The 26966-nt window shown below is 49.2% G+C and overlaps 1 protein-coding gene and 1 pseudogene across 4 annotated transcripts in view; one reads left to right on the forward strand and one right to left on the reverse strand.

Annotated features, from left to right (window-relative positions):
* LOC141157322 (microtubule-associated serine/threonine-protein kinase 3-like) overlaps nt 1-26966 on the reverse strand; it is a 490040-nt gene that overhangs the window by 370941 nt on the left and 92133 nt on the right. For all 4 annotated transcript variants that reach the window (XM_073644404.1, XM_073644408.1, XM_073644401.1 and 1 more), the window contains exon 4: nt 19007-19062. The gene's annotated coding sequence lies outside the window, so the exon portion shown is untranslated. The remainder of the gene's footprint in view (nt 1-19006; nt 19063-26966) is intronic.
* The window catches only part of LOC141157749 (eukaryotic translation initiation factor 3 subunit L-like), a 35182-nt pseudogene continuing 28979 nt past the window's right edge, over nt 20764-26966 (forward strand).

A 26966-nucleotide genomic window follows, 5' to 3' on the forward strand; every position in this document is an offset into this window, starting at 1 on the left:
GTTGGGCGAACAGATCTTCTCCCAGATGCGGCACTCTTGGTTTTATGGGCGCGGTGGTGGTGGCGCCCGGGTTGCCCAGGCCTTGCGGCCAGGCCTGGGGCACCTGGAAGGTGAAGGGCACCGTTAATACGGCGGCGCCCTGGGCTACCTGGCCTTGCGACCAGGCCGGAGGCTCCGCAGAGGTAGGGGGCGCTGTTGGTGTTGCGGCGCCCGGGAATTCTAGGCCCTGCGACCAGGCTGGTGGTACTTCCTGCTTGGTCACGCTCGGGGTCGAGGCGTGTGACGTCACAGGGGTCGCGGCGGCGGCTTCCGGTTGGGGCCTAGTCTGCGTCGGTGACATGGCGTTTTCGGGCACAGCAGGGGGACTTTCGGGCTCTGCGACGGGGAGCTGGGGCAGGTAAGCGGTGTCACGGCTTGGGGTATAGGCGTCCCCTTTACCTGCCTCCCTGCGTTCGGCTCCCTCCTCGGCGCCGTCTCCGGCCTTGGGTCCTCCCGCGCCATCCTCAGAGGCGGTCTCCTTCCTCATCTCGGCTGGCGTGCTCCGGGTCTTGGTTTCAGCTTGCGTCTTGGTTTCAGCTTGCTGGGCCATCTCCCGGCTCCATTCCGCCAATATCTCGCGCTGTACCCGGGCCATCCTCCGTGCGAGGCCCTCCAGGGCAGTCTGCGCACACTCCCGGTCTCGGGGGAGCTGTGCAAGGACCTCCACTAGGCCTAGTGGGGTCGTGGTGTCCAGCAGGCTCCTGACCAACGGGTCGGTGCTGCTCTGCTCTTCTTCCAGCAGGCTCCTGGCCAGCGGGCCGGTGCTGCTCTGCTCTCTGGACATCTCCGGGTGAGCTTCTCTGCTACTCCTCTCCAGACTTCTTGTCTCCGGGTGCGCTCGCTCCAGACTGCTCCAGGCGGCACCCATCTTCGCTCTTTTCTTTCGTCTCCTCCCACTTCGAGGGCGGTCCCGGGGCAACTCGGTGACTGTCAGCTCCAGGGGTAGTTCTTTCACGCTGACAGACACCTCCAGCATCACAGTCTCTGTTGGTGGGGGCGGTTTCCACTTTTGGCGCCATTTTCTGTCCTGGCCCACGATGGGAGGTGGCCTCTTGCCCTCCTTTGGCACGCCCATAATGGCGTCCGCTGCTCTTCCAAGGCGGGAAATCTGCGGTTTTGGCGGGAAGCGTCGCCCAGTGGCGGGAAACTCTGCAGATGGCGGGAACAAGTTGGAAATGGCGGACAATCGGCGGGAAACGACTGGTGATGGAGTCCGATGGCGTGGACCCTCCGGAACCGGCGGGAGACTTCTTTCTGAGGTAAACTTGCACTTTTCTTCAGGCACGCAGTACCCGGGTGCTGCGGGCACGTAATCCTGCCGACTACGCCAAAGTTGACGCGCCCCCTGGGACATATTCCTATTTGAGGGGAATACCCGGCACCGGATCAGATGGGGGGTTGTAGTCTCCGAGCGGCTGTGACCCGGCCCGTGCCCAGGGCGTCAAGCTCAGTGTTATGTGGCAGTCCTACAGATGTTATTAAGAGTTCTTTTGTGTCGACTACGCCACCCGTTGTGATGCGGTCACTGTGGCCGCCGCTGCAGCAGGGTCCGCTGAGGCTGATGGTGGGTGCGCAGCTTGGTGGGATAACCCCCAACGGGAGGGGTATAGCCTCAGAGGGGACAGGCGCAGAGGATGGGGGTTGTGGTGGTGTAGTGCAGACGGCAGTGAAGACAGAGTCGGGTTGTGCAGTTAAGGGTGTTTACTTACTGCAGATGTTGTACTGGTCACTCCAGCTGCTAGTGACCACCCGAGCCGTGCTGCGTCCACCAGGTCCTGGATCCAGCCAACCCCCAAACAAGTCCGGAGCGTGGCCCTGAGCTCTCTTTCTGTCCCGTTCTCTGGCCGTCCCCACCAGTAATCCACCTAGGTCCAGCTCCCTCGGGCCTTCTGTTGGGACACCCTTGGCCCTGGGTTCCCTGACCCTTCATGTGGTGTGCCTTCGGGGTGGATGTGATGGGTGACCGTGGCAGACGCTGCCCACGGTCTCCGGTCTCTGGCTGGGGAATGTTTTTACCCCCACCAGCTTGGGTTCCGGTACCCTGATGCCGACTCTTCACCCGGTGCTTTTAGTTGGGATCTCAGAGTCCTTCTCTTCTGTGCTCTGGGTCTCTCTCTTTTCTCCTCTCTCACTCTGGGTCTTTGTCTTTCTTCTCTCCTCTGCTCCTGACTTGTTCTCTGCAGCTGACCGACTCTCTGCATCTGATCCTCTGCATCTGACCCTGATCTTAGTTGGTGCCCACCTTATATACACCCTCTATGTGTGAGCTCAGGTGACCAGCACCCAATGAGCTCCTATCTTTACCCAGGCTGCTCCCCCTATCTGCCCCTACACTACATGGGATGTACCACCCCCCTCCCACTCCAGCCAGGAACAGACTCGGTCGTACCTGCACATTTCTAAGTGGGAGTACCGTCGGCCTGTTCCCCGGAAATGGGATGTGTGTAGTGCATGCAGCCTACCGAGCTCAGTTCCACACTCCATCCTTGCCCGGGAGTGGAATATCACACCTCTGGGTTGAGGTGCAATACTCCTGTAGCAGCCGAATCCTCAGGGTGCTACAGTTGCATAGTAAAATAGCAATATTTGCAGATGATACTAAACTTTGTAAAGTAGTTAATACAGATGAGGATAGGGCACAGCTACAGGAGGATTTAGATAAATTGGGGAGTTGGGCCAAAAAATGGCAAATGGGGTTCAATGCCGATAAATGTAAGGTCATGCACATGGGAAAGAAAAACAGCAGTCACCCATACATATTAAATGGGAAACCGTTGGGGAAATCTGACATGGAGAAGGACCTGGGCGTCTTGGTTAATAGCAAATTAAATTGGAGTGCCCAGTGTCAGGCAGCAGCTGCGAAGGCAAATAAGGTAATAAAGGGAATGGAGGGACTAGAATACCCAGAGAGGTTGTCAAAATTAGGCCTATTTACGTTGGAAAAGAGAAGGCTTAGGGGAGACCTCATAAACATGTATAAATACATCAGGGGGCAGTACAGAGATCTCTCCCATGACCTGTTTATACCAAGGATGGTGACAAAGACGAGGGGGCACACTATGCGTCTGGAGGAAAGGAGGTTCCTGCACCAGCATAGAAGGGGATTCTTTACGGTCAGAGCCGTGAGACTCTGGAACTCTCTGGGAGAGGAAGTGGTGATGTCCAACTCACTTAATGAGTTCAAGAGAGGCCTGGACGCCTTTCTTGAGAACAATAAAATTACATTTTATGCTTAGTTAATTAATCCAGGGATTTAATCTGACTGCCAGATTGGTGTCGGGAAGTGAATTTTTCCTCAATGATGTAAATTGGCCTATACCGCATGTTTGTTTTTTTTGCCTTCCCCTGGATCAACGCTGCGGAATAGCTGCAGTGCACAAGAAATAGGCTGAACTGGATGGACGCTTGTCTTTTTTCGGCCTTATAAACTATGTAACTATGTAACCCCGAGTCCAGACTATACCCGGGGTTTAAAGGAGTTGTCCACTACTTTTACATTGATGCCCTATCCTATCCCATTCAATTGAATAGGAGGCTGTTGTGCAGTACAACGCGGCGGCCACTACCACTTGACAGCGGAGCCCCGCAGGTGAGCGCTTCCGGCCAGAGCCTTCGATAACAGCTGATCGGCGGGGGTGCCGCATGCTGGACCCCGGCCGATCATACATTGATACCCTATCCTACGGATAGGGCATCAATGTAAAAGTAGTGGACAACTTCTGTAAGAGGCCTAGGCCACTTCATATTCCCTCAGGCCGGATTACACCCCCTGTATATCAGCAGCGGTGAGTTATATACACAAGAATTACTTAATTTTTCAACATCTTAATGGGGGTTCAGGTTTGTCAGGTAAGTTATGTGAGAAGGTAACTGACTTAAATCCTAAAGTTCTAAACACATAGAGGTGGAACTCTAACATCTGAGTCACTACAACCAACAGGACACATCTCAGATGATAGACTTCTCAGTCACATTGTATTGTAAGATCAATCTTCATCATGTGATTAACAACACAAATACCTACATGGAAGTCAGTATTAAGTGATTAAAAAATGGCACCTAAAATCTCATTTACAAGGGCTCATAAAATAGAGGGGTATATTCTGGAGGGATTATAGTTTGGCCTAGGCTATTTTATACCCCCAGGTATAGTTTGGCCTAGGACAGTTTATCCCCTGGGGGGTATATTGTAGCCTGGGGGGTATAGTTTGGCCTAGGCTATTTTATACCCCCAGGTATAGTTTGGCCTAGGACAGTTTATCCCCTGGGAGGTATATTGTAGCCTGGGGGGTATAGTTTGGCCTAGGCTATTTTATACCCCCAGGTATAGTTTGGCCTAGGACAGTTTATCCCCTGGGAGGTATATTGTAGTCTGGGGGGTATAGTTTAGCCTAGGCTATTTTATACCCCCAGGTATAGTTTGGCCTAGGACAGTTTATCCCCTGGGGGGTATATTGTAGCCTGGGGGGTATAGTTTGGCCTAGGCTATTTTATACCCCCAGGTATAGTTTGGCCTAGGATAGTTTATCCCCTTGGGGGTATATTGTAGCCTAGGGGGTATAGTTTGGCCTAGGCTATTTTAATAACAATCTTTTCCCCCCTTATTTAATCCGTTTTTGGTGCAGATGTGAAGCCGCGTTTTTATTGTGTTTTTTATAGTACAGAAAAGCTTTCATTCTGCACTTAAAAAATTATCTGCTTTTTTTTACAGGTGTTTTTTTGTGCTCCACATAGAATCATCTAGAGAAATAAAAGCACCAAAACCACACAGCTGAACCGAGTCCTTGGGCACACAGCGGACGTCTATTTTTGTTAAAGTAGTTTTTATTAAGGACTTTTTTACATAAATGGGGTAAAGGAAAAGGGGAGAGACATATTGTATACTAGATGGTGGCCTGATTCAAACGCTTCGGGTATTCTAGAATATGTATGCGGTACACCGGGCGCAATCAGCAGAGCGCTGTTTAGACTTGGCGCCAACATAGCTGATTGGTCGGCTGCGACCAATCAGCGTCGTATTAGTGTGGGCCCGGGAGCGGCGCTGCTTGTGCGGGTACTTCCGCTGCGAGCAGCTGGGAGATGAGCGGCTGCTCGCAGCAGAAGCATCCCGACCGGCGGCGCCGCTCCCCGGTCCTCCCTTCACACTTACCGTTGGGAGATCAGCGCCGGTCATCTCCCGGATGCATCGCCGCTGACCTCCATGCCGCAGATGAGCCGCTAAAGGCCGCCATCTTTTTTCTGAAATCCCGCGTCGCTGATTTGCCGCGGCCGGACCAATCAGCGACGTGGGATTTCCTGGACAGAAGGACAGACAGACAGACGGGATAAGACAATTATATATATTAGATACACAGTAATAAAGAAGCAAACAAGAACAAAATAAAAGAAAAAAAAGTCAAATGTAAAGGGGTGAAAGATATACTCAAAATATAGGGTGGAAAGGGTTAAGGATGAGAAGGGGGAAGGAAAAATATATTTTATTAACCCCTTTAAAGCCCAAGACGTACTAATACGTATCTGCGCCCTGGACTTAAGAGCCTGATACGTATTAGTACGTCTTTGCGATCGCGCCTACACAGCCTGATTGTCATAGCTGACACCCAGAAATGTGCTGGGAGTGGTCCCGCACCGCTCCCGGCACATTAACCCCCTCAATGCTGTGATCGAAGTCGATCGCAGCATTGCGGGGGCAAGGAGAGGTGATCGGGATACTTGACTCGCCCCCTGGGCCGTGGGGCACGCGGAACCGGGCAATAGGGAGACGCTGGGAGTAGTAGTAGTGGCGGCCCGGTCCCGCGGCTCAGGGTGGTCAGGCCAGTGGTAGTCTGCTACGTGCTTCAGATAATGTCCGACTACGCCACCCGTGGATTGCGGTTATTAGGAACCGCCGCTGCAAGGCAGACCGCTGGGGCTGATGGTGGGTGCAGCTGAGGTGGTGTGACTCCCCACGGGAGGAGTGCAGCCCCAGGGCAGTGTAGTGGATGGTGGGAGTGATGGTAGTGAGAGTCTCAGTACTGATAGTGCTGGAGGCGCGAAGGAGCACACGGACAACAAGTTACAGTCCAGGGTCTTTACTCACAGTTCGTTTGTTCCGGGTCACTTCCGTCGGCAGTGACCGCCCGAGCCGTGCTGCGCCCACCAGGTGAGGGGCTCGGTCAACTCCCAGGCAGTTCAGGAGCATGGCACAGGACCCCCTTTAATCCTTTCTCTGGCCTGCCTCACCAGTGACCCACTTTTGTCCAGCTGCCGCGGACCTGTGCGGTTAAACGTGGGCCCCGTCCTCCGCTGTCCTATATGGTGCCTTCCTAGCAGGTTTGATGAGGTGTCGCACCAACAAATGATCACGACGACCGGTCTTTGGCTGAGGGTAGTTTCTCCTCCACCAACTTGGGATCCGGTACCCTTAATCTGCCTGACCCTGCACCCTGGATTCTCGTGGGTTCTTAGGGTCCCTTCCACCTTCTTGTTCCTGAGCCCTTCTGTTTCTCTGTCTCTCCTTCTCTTTCTCTGTTCCTTTCTGTTCCTTTCTGTTCCGTTCTCTTGGAGCTGAGATGAGCCAAAATCCCAGCTCCCCTTCACCTACTCCTCGGCCTCTCACTAGGCCCTCCTGGAGTAGAGCTCCTACAGAGCCTCTACTCCCTGTCTTCTCCTCTGGCTGAACTGACCCAGAACTAAGATGGTGCCCACCTTTTATACCTCCCTCTGACCATGAGCCCAGGAGACCAGCAACCAATGGGCTCCTACCTACACTCAGGAACCAACCCCTATCTGCCCCTACAGCACTGGGTGTTCCACCCCCCTCCCCACTCCAGACAGGGACATAGTCGGTCGTGCCTGCACTTCTGTCTAGTGGGAGCACCGTTGAGCTGTCCCTCGGAAATGGGGTGTGTGTGCTGTATGCAGCTAACTGAGCCCTGGTCCATACTCCATCCTTACCTGGGAGTGGAATATCACACCTCTGGTCTGAGGTGCAATACCCCTGTAGCGGCCGAACCCTCGGGGCGCTACATACTCACCTCTCCTGCCAGCGTCCAGCGATGTCTGTGCGGCTTCCCGGATGTTGCCATGACAACCCAATGTCGTCATGACAACATGTGGGTCACCAGACGGCAGGAAGATATTTTGGGCAATGCATGACCAAAGTATCTTCTGCATCTGCAGCGCTGACAGCCTGTATAGCACAGGGATGGTGCTGCATTCCTGTGCTATACAGGCGATCAGAATAAAAAAAAAAGTGAAAGTCTCAAAGTGGGACAAAGAATAAAAGTAAAAAAAAGTGTTAGAAAGTGAAAAAAAAAATTGTAAAAATATTAAAAAAAAGATAATCCACCAAAAATAAAAATATAATGTACCCATCAATAAATATTATTATGAAAAAAAAAACCAAAAAAAACAATAAAAGTACACATATCGCCGCATCCGGAACGACCTGACCTATAAAACTGTCCCACTAGTTAGCCCCTTCAGTGAACACGGTAAAAAAAATAAATAAAATAAGAATAAATAAAAAACGAAGCAAAAAAACCCATGCTTTATCATCATACCACCAAACAAAAAATGGAATAACACGTGATCAAAAAGACAAATATAAATAAAGATGGTACCGCTGAAAACATCATCTTGTCCCGCAAAAAACAAGCCGCCATACAGCTCCATCAGCCAAAAAATAAAAAAGTTATAGCTCTCAAAATAAAGAGAAGCAAAAAAATATTTTTTTCTATAAAATAGCTTTTATTGTGTAAAAGCACCAAAACATAGAAAAACTATATAAATGTGGTACCGCTGTAAACGTACTGACCCGAAGAATAAAGCTACCTTATCAATTTTACCACACGCGAAACAGCATAAAATTTTTTTTTTTTTTTTAAAAAACAAGTCCTGAATTGTTGGTTTTTGTTTATCCTGCCTCCCGAAAATCGAAATAGAAAGCGATCAAAAAATGTCACGTACCTGAAAATGGCACTAATAAAAACGTTAACAAGCCATCATATGACACTGTCGGACAAAATATAGAAAAATTATAGCTCTCAAAATATGGCGATGTAAAAACTAGTCTTAGCAAAAAAAGCGTCTTTTAGCGTGTGACAGCTGTCAATAATAAAAACCCGATATGATTCTGGTATCACTGTAATCGCACCGACCCGAAAAATAAAGTCGTCTAATCACTTATATCGCAAGAGGAACGGCGTAAAAAATAAACTCTCGGGTTAGGGTTGTGCTAGGGTTAGGGTTGTGGTTAAGGTTGAGCTAGGGTTGTACTAGGGTTAGGGTTGGGGTTAGGGTTGAGCTAGGGTTGTGCTAGGGTTAGGGTTGGGAATAGGGTTAGGGTTAGGGTTGGGGTTAAGGTTTGGTTAGGGTTGGGGTTAGGGTTGGGCAAGGGTTAGGGCTGGGCTAGGGTTAGGTTTGGGATTTTTTTCAAAAGTAAAAAAAAAGATGACGATATGGCGACCAGTGTTGAGCGCAAGTGCTCGCTACTTGAGTTTGCATCGGGTGGCGGGTATGCACTGAGTATCGTGGGTGTTCGAGTGACATGCTTGAGTCTCCACCTCATATGCTTCGTGGCCAAAAAAACCTTGCGGGGATTGCCTGCCATGCACGAGCGATCCTCGCATGTTTTTTTTGGGCAGTCTAATAACCGTGAAACATGCGGAGCAGGGACTCGAGCATGTCACTCGAGCACCCGCGATACATGGTGCATACCGGAGTACCCGATGCAAACTCAAGTAGCGAGCACTTGCGCTCAAGACTAATGACAACTTATTCAATATGATGACCTAATGTTATCAAATTCTGTGTCGTACCTCTGAATTCAAAATGTTCACTATACCCCTTGATAAAATCCTCGAGGGGTGTAGTTTCCAAAATGGGGTCACTTGTGGGGGGTTTCCACTATTTAGGCATATCAGGGGCTCTCCAAACGCAACATGGCATCCGCTCTCGATTCCAGCCAATTTTGCGTTCAAAAAGTCACACAGTGCTTCTTCCCTTCTGAACTCTGCCGTGCGCCCAAACACTGTATTTTCCCCACATATGGGGTATTGGCGTACTCAGGAGAAATTGCAGAACAGTTTTTGGGGTCCATTTTTACTTCTTACCCTTCGGAAAATAAAAAAATTGGGGCTAAAACATCATTATTGTGGAAAAAGTTAATTTTTTTTATTTTCACGGCTCCATGTTATAAACTTCTGTGAAGCACCTGGGGGTTCAAGGTGCTCTCCACACATCTAGATAAGTTCCCTGAGGGGTCATGTTTAAAAGATGCTGTCATTTGTGGGGGGTTTCCACTGTTTAGGCACATCAGGGGCTCCCCAAACGCAACATGGCGTCCGCTAATTATTCAAGCAAATTTTACATTCAAAAAGTCAAATGGTGCTCCTTCCCTTCCGAGCCCTGCCGTGCGCCCAAACAGTGGTTTTCCCCCACATATAGGGTATCTGCATGCTCAGGGAAATTGAACAACAAATTTTGGGGTCAATTTTTTCCTGTTACCCCTGCAAAAATAAAAAAATTGGGCCTACAGAAACATTTTTTTGAAAAAAGTTAAATGTTAATTTTTTCTTCCACATTCCAAAAATTCCTGTGAAGCACCTGAAGGGTTAATAAAGTTCTAGAATGTGGTTTTGAGCACCTTGAGGGGTGCAGTTTTTAGAATGGTGTCACTTTTGGGTATTTTCTGTCATAAAGACCCCTGAAAGTGACTTTAAATGTAATGTGGTCCCTAAAAAAATGGTTTTGTAAATTTTGGTGGAAAAATGAGAAATCGCTGGTCAACTTTTAACCCTTATAGCTCCCCAACAAAAAAAAAATGTTGGTTCCAAAATTGTGCTGATGTAAAGTAGACATGTGGAAAATGTTATTTATTAACTATTTTGTGTGACATATCTCTCTGATTTAAGGGCATAAAAATTCAAATTTTGAAAATTGCAAAATTTTTGAAATTTTCGCCAAATTTCCATTTTTTCACAAATAAACGCAAGTGATATCGAAGAAATTTTACCACTATCATGAAGTACAATATGTCACGAAAAAACATTCTCAGAATCAGGGGGATCCGTTGAAGCGTTCCAGAGTAATTACTTCATAAAGTGACAGTGGTCAGAATTGTAAAAATTGGCCTGGTCATTAATCTGCAAACCACCTTGGGTTGTAAAGGGGTTAAGGAAAATGGGAAAAAGGGAGAAAAAAAAAAAAGGGATAGAAGGAAAATGAAAAAGATTGGTATGTACAGGATAGGCAAAGGAAAGGGGTTATGATACACATATACGATATGTGACACCCCAGGGGTCTGGTTGTCACAGTGATAGAGATATTACGTCTGAGAGCAGGTGGGAGGTCCTTTGGTCAGGGATCCTGTGCATGCCACACCTCCTGCCCAGCCTTGGGAGGGGAAGAACTTCCCCTGTATAAACCCGGGGCTGAGGCAGAGTGATTGAGTCCAGGAAGAGCAGAGACAAGAGCAGCATAGGAAGCAGCAGAGTCACAAGGAGTCAGGGGCTGGCAGCTAAAGAGCTCGCCCTGACTAAGAAGATTCTTTACCGGACCCGGAGTCCGAGGCTGTGGGGACTAACTTCTACCCAGCAGCAGAATCCGTCAGGCAGGGGATTTCAGGTCCCCTGGCCCAGAAGCCCGAAGGCCCCGAGTCACCGGCCATACGGGTGAGCACCACACGGTACACTCAGGGACGTGGGCTACTTACATCAGCTTCTAGCAAGGTAGCCAGAAGAGTACAGTCAGCTTGGGAGGCCTACAACTACGCCTGGCCAGGGGAGATCCCATCTGCTCAAGGACTGACCAGGCCCCGTTCGCTAGCAAGTACTCCGGGAGGGTCTATCGTTGTTATCAGTAAAGACCCTGAACGCTACCATACCGTCTCTGAGTGGTTCCTGCTACCCCCATCATCCACGTCGGCTGCCCTGAGGCCATACCCCTCCCGTTGGGGGTTATACTATCACGCTGCACCATCCTTCCACCGGCCTCAGCGGTCTGCCCTGCAGCAGCAGCCCCCTGGCTGCATTCAACGGGTGGCGTAGTCATCAACCGTTTTCTACCGCTAACAGACTGCCGTCCAGTTTGACTCCCTGGGCACGGACCGGGTCACCGCCACGAGACTACAACCCTAAACAGATCCGGCTCCGGGTAAGCTCCCGCGTGCGCAACGCAGCGCGACACAGGCCCAGGGGCGCGTCAACTTTGGCGTAGTCGGCAGGATCACGTGCCCGCAACCACCGGGTACTGCGTGCCTGAAAAGCAAAGACTGTTCAAACTTACCAGTGGTGAAGATTCCCGCCATCGGTGAAGATTCCCGCCATCCGGCGCCATCTTCAGCCTTCTTCCCGCCATCGGTGAAGTTTCCCGCCATCCGGCGCCATCTTCAGCCTTCTTCCCGCCATCCGTGGAGTTTTCCCGCCATTGGACGCCATCTTGAGGACGCCGCGCGGGAAGAAGAGGGGCGTGGACTCCGAAAGCGCGCGAGAACTGAAGCCCCGCCTCACGTCCGGACGTTGCGTAAGGTCCTGGAAGGAGCCCAGCAGACGCCGACGTCACAGGAGCGCGACGGAAGGTCCTCAACCCTGACGATCCACTGCGGAGCCGCGGCCTACGGAAGAGGATCATCGCAAGGTAGGCCACGGTCCACTAGGGGGGAGGAAGATGTCGGATACGGAGGAGAGCTTCACTACCTCGACCCCCGCCAGCGCCACCGCTGCTGCAGTTATGCCCTTCACCATGCCATATATCCCGGGAGCAGCTTGGCTACCCCAGTACTCAGGGGAGTCACATACCCTGCATGACTTTAGAGAAAAGCTGGATAGCCTCTTCCAGGTGTACCCCCTCACAGAAGAGCAAAAAGTGAGCATCCTGGTGGCCCAACTAATCGGGGCAGCCAAAAGAGAAGTAAAATCTTGGCCACCTGGGAGGAGGACTGTCGCAGAGATACTAACCCGGCTGAGGGACACCTTCGATACCCGCACCTCAGCCGAGATCAAGCTTAGATTCTACGGGTGCAAGCAGCGAGCGCATGAGAGTATAAGGGACTATGCACTAAACCTACAAGAGGCCCTGAGGGCCATAAAGCAGACCGACCCTGATGGGGTGGGAAACGAGGACAGGCTGTTGACTGAACAATTTATAGAGGGTTTATATTGCAATGCCCACCGAACCCAGTTGCGGGCAATGGCCTTACAGGATCCCCATCTGGACTTTGCACAGTTCAAGGATAGAGCTATCCGGGTGCTCCGAGAACCAGCACCGGGTGGCGTTGTGACCCACAGGCGCCCAGCTATTACTTACCACCAGGAGGCGGCGCCCTTGTCGGCAGGGCCTGTGGGAGCTGATGCGCAGGCTTTGGACAATGACCCGGCTCCAGACCTACACCATCAGGTCCAAGAGCTAGTTAAGAGCGTTGCTGCGCTAACCCGAACTGTGCAGTCTTTACAGGTTTCCACTCCAGGGAAGATCCAGCTGGCATCCGGACCGGAGGACATCCCGTGGCGTCGACCAAGGAGGACCCCACCGGCCAGAGGAAGACCCAGTGACCGATACAGCGAGGACGGACGACCCATCTGCCGCCGCTGCAATCAACCCGGACATATGGAAAGGTACTGTTCTTTAAACGGGCACAACCTGGGGTAGAGGGCCAACCCCCAGGAAAAAGATCACCAGGCCCATCGAACTGGCGCGACAGATATGTGGGAGGACGTCCAGTCTTGCCTGTGGTACTGGATGGCATTCCCATGAGTGCCCTACTGGACACCGGGTCACAGGTCACCACCATCCCGTACGTGCTCTTCAAGCAGTACTGGAATGACTCGGATATTACCCGCTACCCTGACGACGACTTGAGTATCATCGCCAGCAATGGTCAGCCCGTGCCACAGATCGGATTTAAAGAGGTGACCATCAAAATTGGTAGAGTCGAACTGGCCGCACAGGGACTGATCATTGTAGACATTGACAAACATGAGAGTCACCCAAAGATAACTCTAGGAACTAATGTAATTGAAAATTGTCTTGCAGAGGTGATTTTCCTTTTACAGCAGGTTGCCAAGAATGCCAGCTCCGGCGAGCAGCGGGTGCTCCAGAAAGAGATCCGGGCACTGATGCAACGGCAACAAGTGGAACTCTCCGGCGGTGAGATTGGTAGCGTAAGAATGTGTGACCCTTTTCCTATTGCCATGCCCCCAAAAAGTGAAATGATGATTTGGTGCCGGGCAGCTATTGGTCTGAGAGGTAGAGATTACCAGGCAATGGTAGAACCAGTTTACTCAGATAGTAGGCCCACCATTTTGACAGCACGGGGGGTGGTCAATGTACGCCATGGGAGGGTGCCCGTTCGCATAATAAATATCGGGGAGAGGGAAGTGTACCTGCCCCGGTATGCCACGCTAGCCAAATTATATACCACTAATCAAAATTCTATACAATTTGTGGAACCCTTGCCTCCATCTCACCCGGAGGAAGGTAACGGCTCTAAGAAAGACATGGAGGACTGGTGTCAGCAACTACATCTGGGTACTGACTCCACTCCCTCACACCAGAAACAAGGAGTCTATCGGGTGGTTCAAGAGTATGAGAGAGTGTTTAGTAAACACCCGTTAGACTTCGGGCGAGTCAAGGGGGTAGAACACCGCATCCCCACGGGAGATCATCCTCCCATAAAAGAGAGGTATCGACCCGTACCCCCTGCACATTACCAACACGCCAAGGGGATGCTTAGAGACATGAAGGAGGCTGGGGTAATCCGGGATAGCTGTAGCCCCTGGGCAGCCCCACTAGTTTTAGTCAAAAAGAAAGACAACACCATGAGGATGTGTGTAGATTACCGGAAAATCAACCGTATCACACACAAGGATGCGTACCCCTTACCAAGGATAGAGGAGTCATTGGCTGCTTTAAGATCTGCTAACTTCTTCTCTACCTTGGATCTCACTAGCGGGTACTGGCAGGTTCCTGTAGCAGAGGCAGACCGGGAGAAGACTGCATTCACCACCCCGATGGGACTTAGTGAGTTCACCTGCATGCCGTTCGGACTCTGCAACGCCCCAGGAACCTTCCAACGATTAATGGAGTGCTGTCTGGGCCACAGAAACTTCGAGACGGTCCTGTTGTACCTGGACGATGTCATCGTATACTCCAAAACTTACGAGGACCACCTGAAACACCTGGCGGAGGTGTTCGAAGCTCTGGCGAGTTATGGCCTAAAGGTGAAACCCTCCAAGTGTCACCTCCTGAAACCAAAGGTGCAATACCTGGGACACGTGGTGAGCGCTGACGGAGTGGCTCCCGACCCCGATAAGATCACCGCAATTAAGGGATGGCCAAGCCCCTCCAGCGTAAAAGAAGTGCGGCAGTTCCTAGGGTTGGTAGGCTACTACCGAAGGTTTATTCCCGGTTTCACCAAAAAGGCAGCGCCTATGCAGGACCTCCTGATAGGCCAGTCCCGGAAGGCCAAGAACCAGAAGCCGCCCTTCAAATGGGAAGAGCTAGAAGAAGAGTCCTTCCGCCAGCTGAAGATGGCCCTCACGGGGGATGAAATCTTGGCGTACCCAGACTATAGCCAGCCCTTCATCCTCTACACCGACGCCAGTAACATCGGGCTAGGAGCCGTACTATCCCAGATTCAGCAGGGGAGAGAACGAGTGATCTCCTATGCCAGCCGAAAACTGCGACCCACCGAAAGGAACCCCGAGAATTACAGCTCATTTAAGCTAGAGTTCCTGGCCGTGGTATGGGCAGTCACCGAGCGCTTTAGGCATTACCTCGCTTCTTCCCGGTTCACCGTATACACGGATAACAACCCGTTGATACACCTGGACACGGCAAGACTCGGTGCCCTGGAGCAGAGGTGGATGGCCCGTCTGTCCAACTACGAGTTTACAATTAAATACCGGGCAGGGCGCTCCAATACCAACGCGGACGCCCTGTCCAGGATGCCCAACCTGCCGGACGGAGGAGAAGATCCGGAGGGACTGGAAGAAGTTGAACTCCCTGCGTTCCACCGTCATGGGACTATCCAGTATTCCCACCGGGTAAGGAGTAAGCAGGCTGCTACGTTGAACCCCTTACCTCACTACAACTGGGCGGAAACGCAAGACAGCGACCCTGCCGTCCGACTGGTGAAGGAGATGCTGACTCGCCCGGAGGCTAGCCTGGAATCAGACGCTCCAGAGGAAGCCAAACAACTATGGGCAGAGAAGAGTCGACTGTTCCTTTACAAGGGGAAGTTGTGCCGCAGAATGGTTAACTCCAGGACGCATGAACTACTCTGGCAAGTAGTGGTGCCACGAAGAGACGCAGCCATGGTGATGGAGGCATACCACGACGGAGCTGGACACTTCGGGTGGAAAAAGCTGGAGTTCCTGCTGCGCGAGCGGTTCCACTGGGTAGGCATGAGGGGAACCATCGAGAAGTGGTGCAGAGACTGTGGCCCGTGCAATCTGAGAAGGAAGGACCGGGCCAGCCAGAAGACTCCCCTGCAGTCCATCGTCACCCGGCAACCGTTGGAACTGGTGGCCTTGGATCATGTAAAACTGACCCCCAGCAGAAGTGGCTACGTCTACGCGTTAACCATCGTGGATCATTACTCCCGGTTTCTGGTTGTCGTCCCCGTCAAGGACTTAACGGCTCGAACAGCAGCTAGAGCCTTCCAGCAGCACTTTTGCCGCCCACACGGGTACCCGGACCAAGTGCTGACGGACCAGGGACCTGCCTTTGAAGCGGAGGTCTTCCAGGAATTCTGTAATCTGTATGGCTGCCGGAAGATAAGGACGACACCCTACCATCCGCAAACTAATGGACTTTGTGAAAAAATGAACCAGGTGGTAATGGATCTTCTAAAAACGTTGCCCCTGGAAGAACGCAGTCTGTGGCCTGAGAAGTTGCCCGATCTGGTGGACCTATACAACCACATCCCGGTAGGTTCCACCAACTGTACCCCGGCTTACCTAATGAGGGCAAGACCTGGTAAGTTACCTGTTGACCTGGAAATGGGAGTCCTGACGCCCGAGGACACTTCACCAGAAACAGACTGGGACACAGAGAGGCAGCAGCAGTACCGGAAAGTACAGGAGAGCGTGGAGCGAAGTCTTTGTCAGGCTAGGGAAAGACAAGAGAAGACTTACAACCAGTATGCTCCCGCTGTTCCCCTGGTACCCGGAGAGCAGGTCTTGAAGAGGAAGAGACGGCTCCACAAGTTGGACGACCAGTGGGAGAAGGACCCGTACACCGTACTGCCCTCAAGCCACGAGAACCCGAAGGTCTGTACCATCAGTAAAGACGGAGGGGAAACCACAGCCATTGTATCCCGGGACCACCTGAAGAAGTGCCCCGAACAACTGAGGAACCCTGAGGAGGAACAGGAAGACCATCGACCCGTGGAAGAAAGGGAAGATATGGTTAGTACCGTGCTCGGGGACTTCCCTCGGTCTTGGACTCAAGTCAATGGTGCAGTTGTGGTACCCGTACTCACCTTCCTCCAACCATCATCCCAAGAACCTACGGAGCAACGGGTAGAGCTGGAAGAGCAGCCGGTCCAGGAGGCAGAAGACTCCACCCAAGCGGAACGGGAGAATCCACCCTCTGCTTATAGTGAGCCTGCCGTACCCCTAGTGAGACAAAGAGCCGGTAGACAGCTGCCCAGTTTACCCTTGACAGCTCCTACACCCTGTAGTTCAGGGCCAGACAGTCAGCTCCGTAGGTCCACTAGGGCCACTAGAGGCCAGTTACCCGCACGTTGGAGGATCTAAATGTTTAAGTTGTTTTACAATGTTTACCTGTTTATTGTTGCTTGTGTGTAATTTTGTGTTTCTAGTTGTTTTTAGGAGTCTTCGGTGGATTTACCGGGAATCCTTTGTATATAGTTGGAGCGTAACCCAGGATGGACTAGAGACTGTTAAGGACTCGGGGTAGGACAGACCCCTACCTGGTTACGTCTCCCTGTGTTGGTGAAATGGACACCTTTGCTTTTCTTCAAAGACTGCACCCGGTTGCGGACATCCGTGACCATCTTATTGTGTTTCCTTATTGTATTTTATTGTTCTTTGATATACCTTGTTATATTTTTCTAAAAAATGTTTAGTCCCGGAGTACTAAATTTCACTAGGGGGGAGTGTGACACCCCAGGGGTCTGGTTGTCACAGTGATAGAGATATTACGTCTGAGAGCAGGTGGGAGGTCCTTTGGTCAGGGATCCTGTGCATGCCACACCTCCTGCCCAGCCTTGGGAGGGGAAGAACTTCCCCTGTATAAACCCGGGGCTGAGGCAGAGTGATTGAGTCCAGGAAGAGCAGAGACAAGAGCAGCATAGGAAGCAGCAGAGTCACAAGGAGTCAGGGGCTGGCAGCTAAAGAGCTCGCCCTGACTAAGAAGATTCTTTACCGGACCCGGAGTCCGAGGCTGTGGGGACTAACTTCTACCCAGCAGCAGAATCCGTCAGGCAGGGGATTTCAGGTCCCCTGGCCCAGAAGCCCGAAGGCCCCGAGTCACCGGCCATACGGGTGAGCACCACACGGTACACTCAGGGACGTGGGCTACTTACATCAGCTTCTAGCAAGGTAGCCAGAAGAGTACAGTCAGCTTGGGAGGCCTACAACTACGCCTGGCCAGGGGAGATCCCATCTGCTCAAGGACTGACCAGGCCCCGTTCGCTAGCAAGTACTCCGGGAGGGTCTATCGTTGTTATCAGTAAAGACCCTGAACGCTACCATACCGTCTCTGAGTGGTTCCTGCTACCCCCATCATCCACGTCGGCTGCCCTGAGGCCATACCCCTCCCGTTGGGGGTTATACTATCACGCTGCACCATCCTTCCACCGGCCTCAGCGGTCTGCCCTGCAGCAGCAGCCCCCTGGCTGCATTCAACGGGTGGCGTAGTCATCAACCGTTTTCTACCGCTAACAGACTGCCGTCCAGTTTGACTCCCTGGGCACGGACCGGGTCACCGCCACGAGACTACAACCCTAAACAGATCCGGCTCCGGGTAAGCTCCCGCGTGCGCAACGCAGCGCGACACAGGCCCAGGGGCGCGTCACGATACCTTATATATAAAATATTTAATAGGGGGGAAGAAAAGGAACGGGAAAGGCAAGGAAAGAAAAGGGGAAGGAAGAACGCCTGTAAAACAGGTGGAGAGACAGGAATATAGAGAAATACTAACTTCTAAATAATGTAAAATACTGTTTGAATTGTAAGAGCGGGTGCTGTTCTCATGAAATCACATCCACTTTGCTTGGACAGTTAAACACACCAAAATTTGTATGCAAAAAAAGCAGCATTTACTCTACAAGTGAACACGGTCTAAATTTTAAAGCAAAGTGGACATGATTCCATGAAATCTCCGCTCTGTGGTCTGAAGACGCTGCTGAACTCTGCGGTTTTGGTGCATTTTTTCTCTATAATCTCCTTCTGAAAAAAAAAAAAAGCACGAAGAAAAAAATGCCGCTGTATTTTTAAGTGTAGAATCAAAACTTTTCTGTACTATTAAAAAGCGTTAAAAACTCTGCTTCATATCTGTACCGTAATCGCATCAAATAAGAGGGAAAACGCATAGAAGAAAAGCAGCAAACACACAATAATCAGAGAAGATTGTTACTGCGTTGTGTGGTGCGAACACCTACAGACAAAAAGCAGCAGAAAGAACGCAGCATTTACGCTACTTATGAACACGGCCTCAGCATTACAGTTTTATTATATTTTTTATGGGTTTAATAGAGAAAAAAAAATCAATCATGCCAATTTTTTACGTCATTTACTGATCCCGTAAATAATCTGATCACTGTGTTGTGAGGGTCGTTACGATTACAGGGACACCAAATATGTCCGTGTTATGTGCTGATTTGTGATGCTCATTATTTTAAAAAATATGCATTAAAATGACAATATGTCTTTCATTATCATGTGTTTTTCATTATTTTTTAACAATCTTATAGGATGAAAAAAATCTCTTATTCTCCCTGTAGAATAAAAATACATACCGTCCATTGTACACAGCAGTGTATTTCAATCAGTATCATCTGCCTGAAGGCCGAGCCTGCAATACAGATCAGTGACATCATTAGAACTTGTGGTTCAGCAGCTTAAAGCCCCTTATCTGTAATGTAAAGGTTGTGAGCACAAGACCTGGGATGAGTCGCAGAATTTTTTTTTTGTATTTGCTAATTAATTTTAATACTTATATAGGAACAAAAAAAAGTTTTCTTCACCTCAGGATACAGGCAACATAAAAATATATTGTTATATATACAATGTATTTCTAAGAATATTTATACTCTGCTTCCGGGTGCATTGCCTGTAATAGAGGTCAAGATAACCAAGTTCTCCTATCTATAACATTGTGGGGTATTCCTTGTTGGTAGAGCACCAGCCGATGAACACTAAGATGAACACAGAGATGTGAGTTTGATTCCCACCAGATCACAGGAGGCAGAAGAAGTAAATATATCATTTAATTTATGCAGCGAGCAGCCCCGCCCCCGGAGAATAATTTAATTTATGCAGCGAGCAACCCCGCCCCGGAGAAAAATGTAATTTATGCACGAGAAGCCCCGCCCCAGGAAAAGCTACAGGAGCGATGAAAACGTCATCGGAGAGGTGAGTATAAAAGTCTGGAGAACAGCTGAGATGTGATGGAATGGGATGCGGGATTGAGCCCTCAAATCGGGACAGTCCCGCTGAATCCGGGACAGTTGTGAGTTATACCTTTAATAACACCACATACTAAAGTTTAAAGACAGTCAGATGTGTTTTCAGTTTCTGGAGTTAAAAAAGAGATGGGTCAGTATAAGACTACGTTCCAGAGATCAGCTTTTGGTGCATTTTTGATGCTGCATATTTTGCTGCATCAAAAACGAAGCATCTTACAAATCCAGCAAAGTGGATGGGATTTATAGAAATCTCCTGCCCCCTGTGCTTTTATTTTACTCAATGTAACCTCACCTGTGGTGCGTGTTAGAAATAAGCAGCCGGACATTTTCTCTTGTAGGTACGCTGAGTTTTGTGTGTAAATATTTCCTATAAAGTTGCATTACATGCAGAAAATCAGGTAAAATCACACATGCGTCTTTAGTGCGTGTCCGCGGCAGAAATGCATCAATCACATATGTAATCCACACATAAGAATCTCAACCAGGAAGTATCAAAAACAATGCAGCTTTATTTAAAATATGACCCAGTAAGAAGGGACAAAAAACTCAGCGTACCCGCAAGAGAAATTGACCTTTGCGGATCTGAGGAAATTTCTGCTTCATTTCTGCATCCTGGGCACATAGCCTAAGAGTGAAACAGCTCTGAAAACCCGCTAAAAAACTTCAGTATGAACACAACCTAAAAAAGTATATCACCCCCTTACGCCTGATAGTTGAATAGTGTGTAGAAATGACCAGACCTAGGATCACTTATCAGCAGTACAACAGATCCTAATGTTAAGCCTGAGGAGCTCTGCAGTAATCAGAGCTGTGATCCAGGAGCTGCCACAGAACGTCTGCTACTAGATAACAACCATCTCCATGTGGTAGAGCCAGCTACACGCGAGAGCGGCCTGCAACACACGTGACCAAGAAAAGCCAATCAGCCACAAGGTCGCAAAGAATCGTGCTGAAGCAGAAATGTAAAAGCGGCCCTGATTGTGTGCCCGCGACACCGGCAGTGCGGTCATAGGAAGTCGCCGGAAGTTGGTCTCTCCTTTCCCCCTGTGTGCGCTGCAGCTGCCGGTGGCCACTCTGCAGACTTCATCATGTCGTACGAGGATTACGATGTGAGTGGCTGTGGAATAGATGATGAATCAATCACAGTAGTGGTGTGGGGGCGAGTCCCGTGTGATTGCTCTCTTTACGGCTGTCGTTATCCCAGTGTGGATGGGTTATTATTGCTTGTGCTCATTTCCCTCTGATCTGTTTTTCTGCAGACCCCATATGATCCCTACAGCTGCCAGGCGGACTATGACACGCACACAGGTAGGATTATTGCTATTGCTAGGTCAATTTTTTTTTTTTTAACCATACAATGAACGCTGTAAAAACAAGCCCCAGAATACAATGGCGGATTTGCATTTTTGTTCTTACCATTTTACCCCTGTTGGAATTTTCACCCTACAAAAAGCAAGCCCTCATACTGCTATGCCAACAGAAAAATGAGAAAGATAAGGTTCTTGGAAGAAGGGGAGGAAATTCTTCTTGCTATTTCTTCTGACCACACACAAACATGCCCACGTGGTCCTGTAACCGTCACCTTGTGCTCTTATTTAGTTGACCTCTTTCTCCTCTGATACAATGAACAAACCAGCACACTAGCTGTGATTTTACCCTGTTGATTTTGCATTACATATTCCACCAGCCTCATTAAAGGGAATCTATCAGGTCAGATAACACTATTAACCTGCAGATATAGGGATAATTATGAAAGTGCCTGGACGTTGTACTTAATTTTCTCCCAATTGGTTTTAACTTTATTTCTCCCTGGAGCCGCCGCTTTCAGTCATAGCACCATGTCCTGAGCAATTACAGTCACTGCTCACAGCGCAGAGAGTGGCAGCTCTACACTGATGCACTTCTGAGCCGACAGTCAGTCAGTGCCGGTCCGTGCTTACAGCCGCTGCTCTCAGTGCTGTGAACGGTGACTAATTTCTCCGGAGACGCCGGTATGACTGAAAGCAGCGGCTACAGGGAGAAGTAAAGTTCACTTTCTCCCAGGTGTTGCATTTTCAGTACGACGACTGGGCACCTTCATAACATTATTAATCTGCAGATTATCCCTGTATTTGCATGTTAATAGTGTGATCAGGTACACTTCAGACTGATAGAATCTCATATTGCCCTAAATGTAAGACTTGCAAAACAGACTATGGCAGTGTAGTATAGTCCAAACGTTCTTGAGCATAATCCAATCAAGTGTAGAACATATTTGGAATATAATATTGTAGGTAAGCCCTATGTTAGCAATATTTCATAAAGAAGGAGGAGTGCATGGGAGCACAAGCTCTGGTTGCTTTCCTATTTTCATACACTCCATTTTTCTGATCTCTAGAAAAGGCCATTTTAAAAGATTGGTTATCGCAATCAGTACCTTCATAACACTTGATTTGAGACAAACTAAGACGTTGGCTGAACATAGAGCGGATAGAAACAGAACGCGATAAAAGAAAAACTAAGCTTTTCCTTGATAATTGAAGAAAGTTTATTTTAACGTATTATAGTGCTGTAGAGATAAAACATTTAGTACAAGCTTTTATACCCACTGAAAGGAAGGTATCGAAGAATTAGACAGTACATTGGGAAGGCTGAAGGTGTCACAAAGATTCCAAATGCTGTTACTGTCTTGAGGACTTAAAGGGAACCTGTCACGTGAAAAAAAACGCTATTAACCTGCAGATATGGGGTTAATCTGCAGGTTAATAGCGTTCTGAACCTGCCTGGTGCTGGCACCTAGACCCACGCTGTCAGGAGGAAATTAACATTATACCTCCCAATAGTGTACTGGTTTCAGGCACGGGGGCAGCGCCGGCACGGGTTCAGTCACCGTTCTGTGTATAGAGATCAGCGGCTGTAACTGCACCCCGACACTGACTGACAGCAGCTCAGCATTAGGTCCAGCTGTCAGGGCCGGGGGCAAAGTTAGAGCCATCGCTCTACATTCACAGAGCGGTGACTGAACCGGCGCTGCCCCCGTGCCTGAAACCCGAATGCTGCCGAAGAAATAAAGTTCCTTTCCTCTTGGTACCAGGCAGGTTCAGAACGCTATTAATCTGCAGGTTAATAGCATTTTTCACATGACCGATTCCCTTTAAAAGTCTAACAGTTATATAGGATTTTTTAAGTGTGATATATGAAGTGCGCTCATGAATGTAAACATGATGTCTTTTGTAACATGTTATATTATTTCTCTTTTTGATTTGTAAAACTAAATGAAAAAGCAATAAATTTACTTAAAAAAAAATATCTGACATGACTGGTTCCCTTTAGAAACATAACATGCTTCGTATGTCTCTTGTATATTACACGTCAGCCGATGAGATGAGGCAGAATTGTATTGGTGATTTCCATTATGTCCTTGAGCCTAACCATGCTCCTGTAAAAACATCAGCAGCAAATTGTGTATATTACATCACCAATCGCTCAATATTTCTTGGAGCCTCGTTCACTTATCCCACCAAAACGTCGAACTAGTATGTGTGAGTTATTCTATATTATTTAGTATTGATAAGCATTTTCACTTTTTATCACAGGTGACCCCAAGCAGGACCTGGCATATGAACGCCAGTATGAGCAGCAAACCTATCAGGTCATCCCTGAAGTGATAAAGAACTTTATTCAGTACTTCCACAAGACAGTGTCTGACCTGATAGATCAGAAGGTGTACGAGCTGCAGGCCAGCCGAGTGTCCAGCGATGTCATCGACCAGAAGGTGTACGAGATACAAGATACAGTATCTATGAGAACAGGTAAAGAGGTTCTGCAGCATGGAGGTTCATATGACAGTGTGATCAGTTTTTTGCAGCTGCTACTCTCATGACTGACTCTACCATCGTTATTTCTCACTGACTTACTGCTTTCTTCTCATTGCAGCTGGACAAAGTTAACTGAACGTTTCTTCAAGAATTCCCCATGGCCTGAAGCAGAAGCAATCGCTCCGCAAGTTGGGAATGGTAGGTGTGGGCATTTACGTTACTGATGGCTGTATGACTTGGGGAAGGTGCACATGACATCTCTTATTCGCCGGTGTACCTGCTAAGTTATCAAAGGCTAAGACTGTGCAGGAAAATTACAGCGGTGTTTTTCCCAAAGCGTCTTCATTGGCATTTTTGCACCAGTTTTACTGTCGGCTTTTTTTTTTTTCTGTCATTTTAATAGCTAGCAGCTTCCAAGCAGAAGCCAAATATTGAATGTGCGTCCACATCCCGGTTTTCAAACTTGCAGTGGTTAAAAGAATTAACAGAAGTTTTAACATTGCTGTGCATTTTTTTATAGTGCTTCTTTAGGCTGAATCTGTCTGAAAGACGTTGTGTGCCCATACCCTCTTGAGTTATTATTTGCACCCTTTTTTATAGGCTGAGATGCTTTTGCAGTCAAAAGAGTCAATTATATTTAGTGCAATAGAAAAGGAAGCAGTTTTCCATTTTAGAAAAATAAATGCTGACCACTTCTTACTTGCTAATGCTACTTTATCCACTTTTGTTCTTGTGGTTTTGATAACTGTTTCTCTTTTTTTCTGACTTTGTTAGAAATCTAAAACAACCATCTAAACTTAATGTGTGGGTGTTTATAACCAGTTCCCTTCACTTTCAGATGCGGTGTTCTTAATCCTCTATAAGGAGCTATATTACAGACACATCTACGCCAAAGTTAGAGTAAGTATTCGTTCTGCAGCTTTAATTTGGACACCGGTGCATAAGTTGTATTTGGGGGGATGCAATAACACTGATTCTTGCCCTTTCTTTAGGGACCCACATTGGAGCAGCGTTTCGAATCTTACTACAACTACTGCAATCTCTTCAACTACATTTTGAGTAAGTTTGACTGTTAAGCCACATTCACACGTTGAGTATTTGGTCAGTATATCATATCAGTATCTGAAAGCAAAAACCAGGAGTGGGTGATAAATCTATTTAGTACCGTAATCCAAACTAGTTTCTAATATGCTTGCACTAAAAATTCCTTAACGTCCCCTAACTTCACTATCTAACTGCTATTGTATTTTTTTTTTCCCTACTTGGTTTTTGATGATGCTATGTGCATGCTGGGATACTGAAATGAAGCTTCATTAGGGGGAGAGGCTGCCACAGCCCCTGCTTCCTCCCTGAACTGAAGCTTCATCAGTGACGCTTATTTCAGGGGCTGGGCTAGTCCCTGATCGCTGTGTCACTTGTGGGGACAGTGCTGTTCTCTGCACGCCGCCGGGTATTCTGACAGTGCACTCTCCTCTGTGGTGTTGGCTCATTATTACTGATCTGAGCTGACAACACAGAGCACATGCTATGACTGCACATCGCACAATGACAGTGACTCACCCCCTGGGCCTGTGCTGGGAACCCGGAACCAGGCCTGTAGTAGGATGCTGGGGGGTTGCAGTCTCCACGTGGCGGTGACCCGGTCCGTGGCTCAGGGTGGTCAAACCAGTGGCAGTCTATTTGTATTGTAATTGTCCGACTACGCCACCCGTGGATTGCGGTCAGTGGGGACCGCCGCTGCCCTGCAGACCGCTGAGGCTGATGTTATATGCGCAGTCAAGAATGGGATGACTCCCCATGGGAGAAGTATTGCCTCAGGGCAGCTAGAGTGAATGATGGTAGTGATGGTGTGGGCGTCCCAATACTAATGGTGCTGGTGCGGCGATGAAACACAGAGACGTGTGGTTGCAGTTCAGGGTCTTTACTGATGTTATAAGGCAGACCCTCCCGGGAGTACTGGCTAGTATAAGGGGCCTGGTCAGTCTGAGAGCAAGCAGGATCTCCCCTGGCCAGGTGGAGTTGTAGGCCTCCCCGTCTGTCTGCACTCTTCCTGGCTACCTTGCTGTCAGCGGTTACAAGTAGCCCACGTCCCTGAGTATACCGTGTGGTGCTCACCCGTATGGCTGGTGACTTGGGGCCTTCTGTTAGCCTCCGCTCCTGGATGGCGGCGCTGGTCCCTTCTTTGTGACTGAGCCTCCGGGCTTCTATGGCCAGAGGACCTGGAATCCCATGCCGGCTGGTTTCTGCTGCTGGGTATATATCAGTCCCCACAACCTCGGACTCCTGTGTCCGGTTTTAGTGTCCTCAGCCAGGGCGAGCTATATCTCTGCTCACAGCCCCTGGTCTTCTGCTTCTGCTCCTACAGAGCTCCTGTTCTCACTTTCCCTGTGTTTGCTCTCCTCCAGACCAGACTGTGTCTCTGTCTGGGGCTTCACTCACTAATCCAGCCCCAGACCCAGTTTATAAGGGCAGATTCCTCCCCTCCCAGGTCTGGGTGGGCCGTGTTGCATGCTTAGGGCTCCTGACCAGAGAAACCTCCCACTTGCTCTCAGACATAATATTTCTATTACTGTGGCAACCAGACCCCTGGGGTGCCACATTCCCCCCTAGTAAACTTTAGTACTCCGGGACTAAACACATTTTTAAAGAAACATAAATACAAGGTATAACAATAACAAGACAACATATTTACAAGAAACTTTAGTCTGTAAAGGTCACGGCGTGTCCGTAACCGGGTGTCCATATCACCCAAGGTGAAGTTTGTGTAACTGGAGGGTGTCCATGTCACCCAAGGTGAAGCTTTAAGCGAAGTAGGGGACCTGTCGAAAGCAAACCCCTTGCGTTGGCCTTGGGCGTGGCTGCAAGGCTGGAGCTAGCTACTTTGGGCCGCAAGGAGGCCACGCCAGACAGGTTTTCTCTTCCACGGCCGTCTTCACAAGAGGCACCAAGGTGCAACTATCTACAAAACTGTTCCGGTTATCCAGCGTCCATAACCTGTTAGTCCAAATAAATCTGCAGGGTAACTGAGAAACATAATTAGTAACAGGCAACAACAAATACCATAAACAGTTAACAGATAAATTCACAGTGCATTAGTTATATTCTCCAGCGAGCGGGCATCTGACCTCTAGTGACCCTAGTGGACCTACGGAGCTCACTAACTGGTTCTGCACTACAGGGTGTAGGAGATGTTATGGGTAAGCTTGGCAGCTGTCTGCGCACTCTTTGGCTCACTAGGGGCACGGCAGGCTCACTACTAGCAGAGGGTTGATCCTCCAGGACTGCTGGTGTGGATTCTTCTGCCTCTTGGGCCGGCTGCTCTTCCAGCTCTACCGGTTCCTCTGTAGGCACTTGCGGGACTGGCTGGAGAAAGGTGAGGACGGGTACCACGACAGCGCCGTTTACTCGTGTCCAAGACCGGGGGAAGTCTCCGAGTACGGTACTGATCATTTCTTCCCTTTCCTCTGCGGGTTGAGGGTTTTCTTGATCTTCTT

This window comes from Phyllobates terribilis, unplaced genomic scaffold (assembly GCF_046119375.1).
Source record: "Phyllobates terribilis strain yellow unplaced genomic scaffold, ASM4611937v1 Scaffold_8__6_contigs__length_399053987, whole genome shotgun sequence".
Lineage (NCBI taxonomy): Eukaryota > Metazoa > Chordata > Amphibia > Anura > Dendrobatidae > Phyllobates > Phyllobates terribilis.